Source organism: Patella vulgata, chromosome 3 (assembly GCF_932274485.2).
Source record: "Patella vulgata chromosome 3, xgPatVulg1.2, whole genome shotgun sequence".
Lineage (NCBI taxonomy): Eukaryota > Metazoa > Mollusca > Gastropoda > Patellidae > Patella > Patella vulgata.
The window spans coordinates 61,773,215-61,784,166 of record NC_065881.2 but is presented as its reverse complement, the minus strand read 5'-3'; the positions used below and the strand labels follow the sequence as shown (position 1 = coordinate 61,784,166).

Here is a 10,952-nt window from a genome sequence, read left to right as displayed (position 1 = left end):
TGAAATTTATGTCGTGGACATGGGATTGTATATGAATTGTCTGAGAGCCAATTGTTGTCAAGGGTTGAAATTTTATTTTATGTTAACCAAGAATGAATTGTCCCACTGCAAAATAGACATTGCTGTTTTTATGATTGAATTTACTAAATTGATCATGGAAAATCTTGTAGAAAATGTAATCCATTCAGAAAGTTGTAATAGGTTCTTTTCCCTTGTATATGGGCTGTTTTCAATTACAACACACAAGATATATTAGCACAACAAATAACCCAACTTCTCCAACTTTTCTTAATTATAATTTTGCAACAGGTAACTGGTAAATACATTAGGGGGTTTACGATATTGTTGAATTAAATTTAAATGGACACAATAGTGTCAATTTAATTTTTTATTTCACAAATGTCTAATGAATTTTAAACTTGAAATAGCAGTAAATTGGTGTTGAAAAATGCAGGCACACCATTACTAATCAGGTACTTACTTGAAACCAAAGTAGAATCACTAACTAGATTTAATTCTAGTTCATATGTGATCTGTGACATCTTAATAGGAGTATAATTTAAGGAAACATATATCAGACTATTAAATTCAAAAGACTTTGATCATAAAACGAGTAACACTTCATTTTAGTCATATTTATTTTCATAACCCTAATTATTCTATAGATGCAGTAATATCTACTGAGAAGCAATAAAAATGCACCATTGATTGAACTGGAATTGCTTTTTGGCATGATTGTATTATGGAAATTTACCAACACAAGAAGTTTACAGTGAAAGTTAAGCACAAGGTGTAAAAATAAAACATCAGTAACGGGCATTGAATCAGAAATGGTCAAGGGGAGTCACGGTGGCTAAGCGGGTAAGACGCTGGCTCGCTAGCCTGGAGGTCGGATGTTCGATCCCTGCATTGGGCGAGAAAAGTTCATCTAGATTTTCCGGCGTGGTTCTCCCTTGTCAGTGATGCAGGACGGATAGCCTGACATGGACAGCTGTCTAGTCATTCGGGACAAAAAGACGAGGTCCCGTGTACACATTGGTGTGCACGTAAAAGATACCTTGACAGGAATTGGATATAAGAGTAGGTCGTAGTGCCGCTGTCTGGGCAAAATTTCCCTCATAGCACACTGTATGGCGTGTGCCTGTCTTCATTAGCCCAGTTCGGAGCAGAACAGTAGATGTTAAACCCCATTTCATTTCATTTTCATTTTCAGAAATGGTCAAATATAAGGCTGCCTGAAATGCATTCCTGCAGAGTGTGAAATTGAAATGAAATGGGGTTTAATGTCATACTTCTCTACACCATCCGATCTAATAAAGACATTCAGTGTACTATAAGAGAATTTTTGCATGGACAAATTGTGCCTACTCTTAATCGAATTCGATTTGTTAAGATAACACAGGACCTCAGTTTTACATCCAGTTCTACCAACTAGACAATGTTCATTGCCAGGCTTTTTGTTCTACACACTAATGAACCCTTGTAGACCCCTCACAGTAGCTGTACTATGGAAAGATGTCAGATAATGAATCGGTCTTGTGGAGGCATTGTCACAAGTTGCAGCCTAGACCCTGGTCAAACTCTGGTGGACCCTGTTTGCTGGAAAGGATTGGCCAATGATTTTCAACAATCACTTTTTGAAAAATTCCATTTTTGTGTGTTTTAAAAAATTCTCATGTCTTGTTACATTTAGATTCAGACCGGCAAGATTCAAGTGTATTTCGAACGATGTCCGCTTTGGGAATAACTGACAAATAGCTAGATGTCTGTTTTATTAACACAACTTACGAACAACCTTTTCTTCAAAATTCAAACTGATTTGATGATATAATACATACTTGTTTTATTTCGGGGGGTAGAGCTTTTGCAAAGGTTGCCCACCAAGCTACAAGTGGGTCATAATTGTATACTAGAAGACCTACTGCCTCACTGCTTCCCTTGGGTGGTATAGGAGTATGCATAAAGAATGATCTACAGTTCTATTGGTATTACAGGACATTTGAATATTGTATAACACATCCATTCCTTAAGATAAATAATCAGACTTATTCCTGTGTCAGCCTTGAAGTAAAGATGGTAAATATGATTAAAGTAATGAACAAATTATAACTGTTATTGAGACTAGATTGACGATTAGCCATTAGTCAACTCCTTTGGGATGTAATATTTGGATAATACTTGATCTTCCTTGGTGCCAATTATGGTCATTTACTTTATGAAACATGTATGAGATGAAGAGTGCCCTCTTTTTGAATATGTGACTGAGAGAGTATAACAATTGCTCTTTCGGGTTTGGTCCCACTGTTAGCTGACTTAATTTCCTCACAATTTTCTAGCCTGGTTTTTTCTTGTCAGTTTTACCAGAAAGGAAGATCCTGGCAAGAAAAAACAATTTTAGTCTTTCTAACTTCAAACTGTTTATTCATTGAATTGGTAAGTACTGAAAAGAACCCTTGAGGAACAGTATGCAAAAATGCTGCTGTCTGGGCAAAATTTCCCTTAAAGCAGACTGCATGGCATGCTCCTGTCTTTATAAGTAGGATATTAATTCTATTTGATTTGATTTTCTTTTTTAACATGAACATAGCTTATGATCATTTGCTAAGATAAAAAAAAAAGGTGATTAGTTTCAAAATTCAAATTATGGATGAGATTGTGTAAAATATTGATTCTAGAGTGTTACTATATTACTTGGATGGAATAGTGAATACAGACCTTTGAAGATAATTATTGCTGAATTTGTATCAGAGAATGTTACCATGTGTTTTTGAATCAAATCCAGTTTCAAACCCCATGTGTTTTTAAAGTCTTGATTAAGAATGATTATCACACGGGTACCGGAAACATCTGAGCTAGTTCCATGTATGTAGTCACCTAGAACACCATAGAATCAAACTAAACCACCTCCTCTCTTTCTGTGACCAAAGTTTAGAGGAAAGGACCCAAGTCAAACCATTCAATTAGCTTAATGGTTGTCTATCAAATCAAGAAAGTTTTTATGGGCAGCCAACTCTCATCTAAGTTTGGTTTGATCATCTGGGGATAAAACCCTTTGATAGAAGAAAAATTTAGTGAAATAGTTAAAGAGACACAATACAGCCGATTTCCATCTTTAATTCAATTTAATGTGGTCATATTATATATATGACTGATGAAATTTGTTTGAGCTAAAACAATTCTGTATTGACCTAGGGAAATGCCATTTTATACAAAGATGCCTCACCATATTAAGACAGATCATAATGATACTGATGTGTTTAACCTCTTATTAAAACAACTCTCTGTCGGGTGCGTTTGACCTCTTACTAAAACAACTTTTCTTCTGAAATTTGCGACTTTGAATTCATATACAAATATCACGATTACAAATGCCAAAGCTTTTTAAGGTTCCACAATTCTTTTGATAATTTCCCTATTGATATATACTTGCCAGGTGCACAACTATATTTCCTGATGATTGTATTATGGTATGAATATTGACAAACATTTAGAAAGGGAACAGTCTGTCATAATTGGGTTGTGGCATAATGTCCCTTTAAGGCAATACTAATGTAAACAGGAGTAAGTAATTTGTTTAATGTACAGCTAACATGTTTTATATATTAAGTTGATATTAAATACTCTCCATTTTATTCTCTGAGGATACTTTATATCGGTAAACTAAATCCTGGTTTTCTGATCTTTGTTCCAAATGATTTTGTAATTATTGTTTTATGGCAGTGGTCTGTTAGGAAGGTCGCTGCAAAGGGAGCCGGCCAAGATTTTAAATGGTGCCACAGGCAGTGCCATAACAATTAACCATGTGGTACCCCTTACAAATATTCCTAAGGAACCAAATATTTATTATTCTATAGTCAATGACCTGGATAAATAGTTTGCATAGGCGGCATCTATTCCACATTACCATGATATTATGAAACATTCAACAGAACTGAAAATGTATGTCAGGCACAGATTTGTCTATTTTCTAAATGTTTTTATTGGTATTTTTAAAATATCAGGTACCACTTCAAATATGTCTGTAATAAGGTGCAACTGAAATTGTTATTTCCAAGCCTGCAAGTCTGTTGTTGTTGAATACTGTTGTTGCAGTTTTGGCCAAATCGCTACATTTGATTGACATGGTGTTTATTGTGGATCATACAGTATAGTTATAGCCAGACTATATATGGGTAGATAATTTCAGCAAACCCAGATGAAGGCTAACCTTTTCACCGCGATAGCGGCTCTTCAGGCATTTATTAAACAATAATTAAATTAACAATAGTCTATGACGTCACAATGTCATAGTTACATTATTATACGGGCAAGGGTAGTTATTTCTTAGCCTAAAGACTACAAAAATTCAATATATATATATATATATATATTGAATATTTTTCTGTGCATTATTGCTTTAGTTAGCGGCTCTATGCAACCAAATCTTCAATTGATTCTAAAATATTTATGAAAGTTTAGTTTTTTTTGTTTTCTTATCCTTCATCAAAAATTTAATGTCTGGTCCACAGGAAATCAGATTATCTGTGATTGATGTGGTTTCTTTAACATTATAAAAGTAGGTCTTAATTTAAAATGTAAAAACATTCTTCTTATGGAATTACTTTAATTTTGGATCATCTTATTTTATAGTGTTACAGTACTTTCGTCATTTTAGTCTAATAGAGCTTTTTGAAATTATACATCAATTCCTTACTTTTATATTAACCAGATCAAAGTTCATGTAATCTGTCTGCTTAATTAATGGATTCATTACCTTTAAAAATATACGAAGGCTGGCTGAAAAGTTCTAGCCGACCTAAAAAAGTTGTTCACGGTTGACATGACATCATCATAACTAGGAAAATGACGACCGGCTAGTTCCCTTTTTGTCCCCCGCCTTTCGAAGAAAGCAGGGGACTATTAAAATGGGTTCGTCTGTCTGTCTGTCTGTCTGTCCGTCTGTCTGTCCATCACACTTTTTGGGACACAATAACTCTCCTTCTAATTGAGCTAGAATGTTCAAACTTGGTGTAGGTGTTTATTAGGTCAATGCCTTGATGAAGTTCGAAGATGAGCATTTTCGGCTTACGGTAAGCAGAGATAAGCAATTTGATTGGTTGATGCTTTGGGACACGATAACTTTAGTTCTAATTAAGTGAGAGTGATGAAACTTGGTGTATAGTTTCATTACATCAATACCTTGACTAAGTTCGATAATGAGCATTTTCTGCTCAGGGTAAGCAGAGCGATAAGCAATTTGATTGGCCGAGACTTTGGAACACAATAACTCACCTTCTAATTGAGCTAGAATGTTCAAACTTGGTGTAGGTGTTTATTAGGTCAATGCCTTGATGGAGTTCAAAGATGAACATTTTCTGCTTAGGGTAAGCAGAGATAAGCAATATGATTGGTTGATGCTTTGGGACACGATAACTTAGTTCTATTTAAGTGAGAGTGATGAAACTTGGTGTATAGTTTTATTACATCAATACCTTGACTAAGTTTGACAATGAGCATTTTCTGCTTAGGGTAAGCAGAGCGATAAGCAATTTGATTGGCCGAGACTTTGGAACACAATAACTCTCTTTATAATTGAGCTAGAATGTTCAAACTTGGTGTAGGTGTTTATTAGGTCAATACCTTGACTAAGTTCGACAATGAGCATTTCCTGCTTAGGGTAAGCAGTGATAAGCAATTTGATTGGTCGAGACTTTGGAACACAATAACTCTCATTTTAATTGAGTTAGAATGTTCACACTTGGCATAGGTGTCAATTAGGTGAATACCTTGATGGAGTTTGAAGATGGGAATTTTCTGCTTAGGGTAAGCAGAGATAAGCAGTTTGATTGTTTGATGCTTTGGGACACGATAACTTTGGTTCTAATTAAGTGAAAGTGAGGACACTTGGTGTATAGATTTATTATATGAATACCTTATCTAAGTTCGATAATGAACATTTTTTGCTGAGGGTAAACAGAGTGATAAGCAATTTGATTGGTCGAAACTTTGGAACACAATAACTCTCCTTCTAATTGAGGTAGAATGTTCAAACTTGGCATAGGTGTCTATTAGGTGAATGTTTAAACTTGATGTATATGTAGATGTTCATTAGGTGAATGTCTTGACTGAGTTCAATAATTAACATTTCGAGCTGAAGCTAAGCAGAGCTAATCGATTTCATTTGTCGATGGTTTGGGACAAGATAATCTTGATTCTATCTGATAGAGAGTGATGAAACTTGGTGAAAAAAAATAAATGTGCGATTAATTAATATGTGTCATCTATTTATTTTGCAATTTCGGCGGGGGACATCAGCCTCACTGTTGGCTTGTCTTTTTTGGAAACAGGTTACAGTCTGACATCAGGATCTGCTTCAAAATGGCGCATTGTCTCAGGATGTGAGGAATCGGACACATTTCTGATTGGCAGTCAGGAGCTTTGGCACTCATCTTACAGAAAGGACTTTAAAAAGAGTGTGTAACATCCAAAATGAAACTTTTTGACAGGGTGCAGTTATTTGAGTTGATAATTATTAATTATTAAATTTCAAAGCACTTGGATAATTTAATAAAATCATGAACAGCACATACAATATTTTCGTTAGTTTATTTGTCTGAATTTGAGTCACCATATAGTAAGATGCGAATATCTTGTTTATCGGGTGGGAGAGTTTTTATAGTTGTTTGTCGTTCATTAAAATAATTTGAGCAGTGTAGAAGGAAGTGGTAACTATCTTCAATGTTATGGCCGCTTCTACATGATGGATTATTTGATACATGCATTAAGAATTGTGAAAATTAAGATTACTTCTAGAACAGCGCATTTTACAGTGAATAATTTGTTCTTTCCTGCTACCATAGTAGAAATTAAGTGGTACTCTCGGGTCTGAGGATGATAATGTACTTTTGAAGCTTTGAAGTGTCGGTGAGGCCTTAATGTGATCTGATAAGTTATTCCAATAAAACTGGACCTCTTTGAGTTGGGTCTAAAATGGGATTTTATGTATTGAAGTTGAACTGTCTTGTGGGATGATAGGCTGGCTGTCTGTTCCAAATTTTAGGCCCATAGATAAAGCCAATGTTGAGATACAGGTATCAATTAGGTGTTCATGTGTCACTGTCAACACAGTCAAACTAAAACTAATATTGGTAATTTTTAAAACAAATATTGAATCATTTTAATCTTGTCCCATTAGTTATTGAAATAATACATTAGATTAACCCAAATAAATTTAAATACTTGAATTACATCAAAAATGTTTAACTCCTTTAAATAATGATTATTAGATTGAAATAACTGAAATTCTTGAAATATTGATTTAGATTTTAATAATCAGTAGTAGACATGCATTTTTTTTTTGTTTCATTCTACTGTGAATCATTTCTGTGGAGGAGTATGTTAGCATTATCAAAGATTCCTGAATTCTAAAGACAAATTCACGAAAATTTCATAAAAGGATGGAAACTCTTTAATATAGCCGATATTTGCTTCAGCTGTCATATAGTAAAATAAAATAAAAAAATAAAGATCTTTTAAGAAATGAAAATTCAATCATAGAAGTATTAATTTTAGATAGATGATGACTAGGTCCTAACTCCAGAAGTTCTTCAATAAAATGAAGACATAACATGATTTTTCACTATCTGAATGTATTCCCAGTATGACAGCTGTTGATGAAATTTTGTCATATTCTATTACATTTAAAGTTTCCCTACTCTGTTAGGTGTAGTTGGTATTATGGGGGAGGTATTATGTTCATGATTTGGTTTATTGTATATATAAAAAAAGATCAATTTACTTTTATTTTAAGAATTTCATAGCCTGTCATATGACAAATACTATACAAAACCAAGTTTGATATTGCATTTTTCATTTGAATTCAGTAAAGTAATTAAATAATCTTAGATTACCGGTACTTAATCTTTTAGAGGCATTTACTTAGTTACAGATTTGCGCATTTTTGAAGAATTATTTTCCAAATATAGTATGTTAATAAACTAGAAATGAGAATATATCCATGTTACTGTTCATCAGAGTTTTGATTGATGGATATTATAATAGAACTCATTATTATTAAATAAGTGACAATACCCGTACTAAATTAAGCGTAAGATTTAGCATTAACCAAAGACATTAAAATACACATTTATAAAAATGGCTAAATATTAGATTCCATCAAGTAAATTTGAAATGTTTTATAGAAATTATTAATTAATATTACTTACTTATCTGCTTTCCAAGTCCTTATAAATCCATTTTATTTTATATCACTTTGACAAGAGTCCCAAAATCAGTCAACAAGTTCTAAATAGATAATCCTAGTCATTAGCAGGCAGCAGTAGTAATGCCATTGCTGGTAGGACACACCTCGTGATTTACTGTATTTCATAAACCTTCAAACAACCTGGCGCTTCCTATAATTCTTCATAATCTCACAGTTCTATAGAATAGAACCACAGATTGACAAGAGTTGGCAAGCGCTGGAAAAAAGGTTTCATCATGTAAATATTCACAAGAACTTCAGTTCAATTTCTTGCCATAACCAGAAAACCATCAATTAATCTAGTTTCAGTTGTTGATTACGTAGGAAGAGCCTTTTTATAATATCATTCTCTCCAGCCTCCAGTTATACAATATAAGGCAAATACAGCCACTAAAAGCTTTCTATAGTTCTTATTGGTTAAAGAAATAGAATTACTGGGGTATTGAACAAATACACTTACATTTCTGTTCAATTTATTTATATGAGAACATGTCGATTATATACATAATTCAAATAGAAATGAAACTTACTGTCTGAAATTTTTCAGTTACTATTATTCAGTGATTGACAGATAGTTGGTGCTAATGTGAAAAATATGGACTTAATTTGGTTGAAATACAAATTCTGCAACCATGTCAAAATCATTTAGTTATTGGTCTTCTTCCTTTTTTTAACCCCCCCTCCCCCCAATAAACAAAACAAACAAGCATGCAAATGTTTTTTGATATAAACATGACTGAACAGTTAGCTCGGCTTTGTCATCTGAACACAGTGGCATATATAAGTTGCAGGTAGTAATAGAATATGTATGAATTGATGTGAATGAATTACTATGTTCAAGTTCTTTTTGATCAGATATACAAAATTTTGAAGATAATTTATATTCTATAGCTTGAACATTTTTCAGCCAAATAATAGACTCAATAGTACTGTATTGTTGCTTGGCAAGAGAGTGAAATGGAGTTGAACATCCACACAAAATTTTGATTTATTTCAGTACCAGTAATGCACTTAATGCACAAAGATCAATAGCTGTTTTAAAGGATGCTAGTAAAAATCCAAAAGGTTACAGGCAGGCAGTATTACTTAGGGAGTTGGGTGAAATGATTTTCTTTTGAACATAGCAGAAAGAAAAAACAATGACATATGTTTTACAGGCCTTGAATTTCACCCTCAATTATCTTTAATATTTCTTGATGAACTAAAGCAGTCCTGTCAGTTAACCTTACCATTCTGCTATAGCCGAGGTAAATGCCTGATGTATTTTACATTTTTCTTGAGAAAAAAAAAAAAGACTTTAGCCACGAGTACATCTCCATTATGAAATCCGTGGCTAATATAGAATTTTCCGATAGAATTGCGTAGTGCGTAGATTGTGATCATGCCTCAGCCAATCAACGCTTTGAATTCTATGAGGTATTGTACTACACAGATGTATTGAAATTGGTTAAATTTGGCGCAAAACTTGATAATAAGCGATTCCTCTTTTGGCGAATGATTTTCTATAGACATAAATGATATTTAGACATCCTGAATTATTCTTGTCAAGAATGTTTCAATCAGTATCTGTTGAATAAATGAAACGTAATTTATTCGGGAATATTATTGACATGAACTTACAACCGGTACATGAATTAAATTTGAAAATTATTGGAAAACAGTGACCTTTTTTCATATTGTTAGTAGGAATCTTGAACTTTCAAAATGGATTAATAACCGTACACTGAAATCCACAGAGCATGCTAGACTCTGTTATAAAATATGAACTTTCATTATGAAATAAGGTGTGTTTTTTACAAATTTTAGGCACAAAGTTACCTAATTGTCAGGGATGTAAACTAATTTATAAATATAATATACAGGGTATTTACAGTTAATGATCATCTGATAAGCATTATTATATTTACGAGTATCCAGGTAATCAGTTATATAATTCAGTGTGAATAAAATTTAGTAATCTGACAATCTATTGTTTCAAAATTAATCTCAAATTATGTAATTGCCTTCAGTTGATATTTTTTGTTGCCCAAAGTCAAAATGATTGCACTTTGTTTTGATTGTAGCACATGTGGTTGTCAAAATTTAACAACCTTTATCCCCTTTCAACATCTTAAGATGGTTTTGCTCATCATGTGGCATGTGCAATGTTTTGATGAACTCTATCGAAAATACAAGAAAAAAATGTTGATTTTTCAAGAGATAACTTTTTTATTCATTGGAATATTTAATTGTCCAATAGATTTTATTTAACCGAGTGTGATTTCGAACACACAGGTATGTTTATAATAACCATAATTAAGTAGTGTGTTCATAATCGTAGAAATCCGTTTAAAATTTATTACAGTTCGATCAGACAATAATTTAAAGTCCATGTGTTAGTCCACTTGGCTTAGCAATCTGACCCAGGTTGCTGTAAACAATAAGTGATAATTATATCTGTAAATAATATCTTCCATGTGATTTGGGGATGGGGTCGTTGTGTCAAACATGCACACAGTATGCAAGTCAGAGGTTTGATTCCACTTCAGCCTACCTTCATGGGTTTTATCTGGGTTCTCTGTTTTCGTGTGACTTATTGAAAAAATATTAAGTGTTGAGTTGATTTTAAACCCCAGTTTTCTAGCTCTTCGATGTGATGATCGTTAGCTCTATAAATATACCGTATATTGATGTTTTCTATTGTTTGATAAATATATTATCCATGAGATGT

General features: G+C 33.1%; 2 protein-coding genes across 4 annotated transcripts in view; one reads left to right on the top strand and one right to left on the bottom strand.

Annotated features, from left to right (window-relative positions):
- Window positions 1–10,952, top strand: part of LOC126816255 (RAB11-binding protein RELCH homolog) — a 133,485-nt gene that overhangs the window by 50,143 nt on the left and 72,390 nt on the right. The window lies entirely within an intron of this gene.
- LOC126816261 (uncharacterized) overlaps window positions 1–10,952 on the bottom strand; it is a 47,433-nt gene that overhangs the window by 9,520 nt on the left and 26,961 nt on the right. Inside the window, exon 1 of one of the 3 annotated variants that reach the window (XM_050542550.2) lies at window positions 8,205–8,570. The exons of the other annotated variants lie outside the window; for them this stretch is intronic. The gene's annotated coding sequence lies outside the window, so the exon portion shown is untranslated. Of the gene's footprint in view, window positions 1–8,204; window positions 8,571–10,952 lie in introns of those variants that run through there. 3 annotated transcript variants of the gene reach the window in all.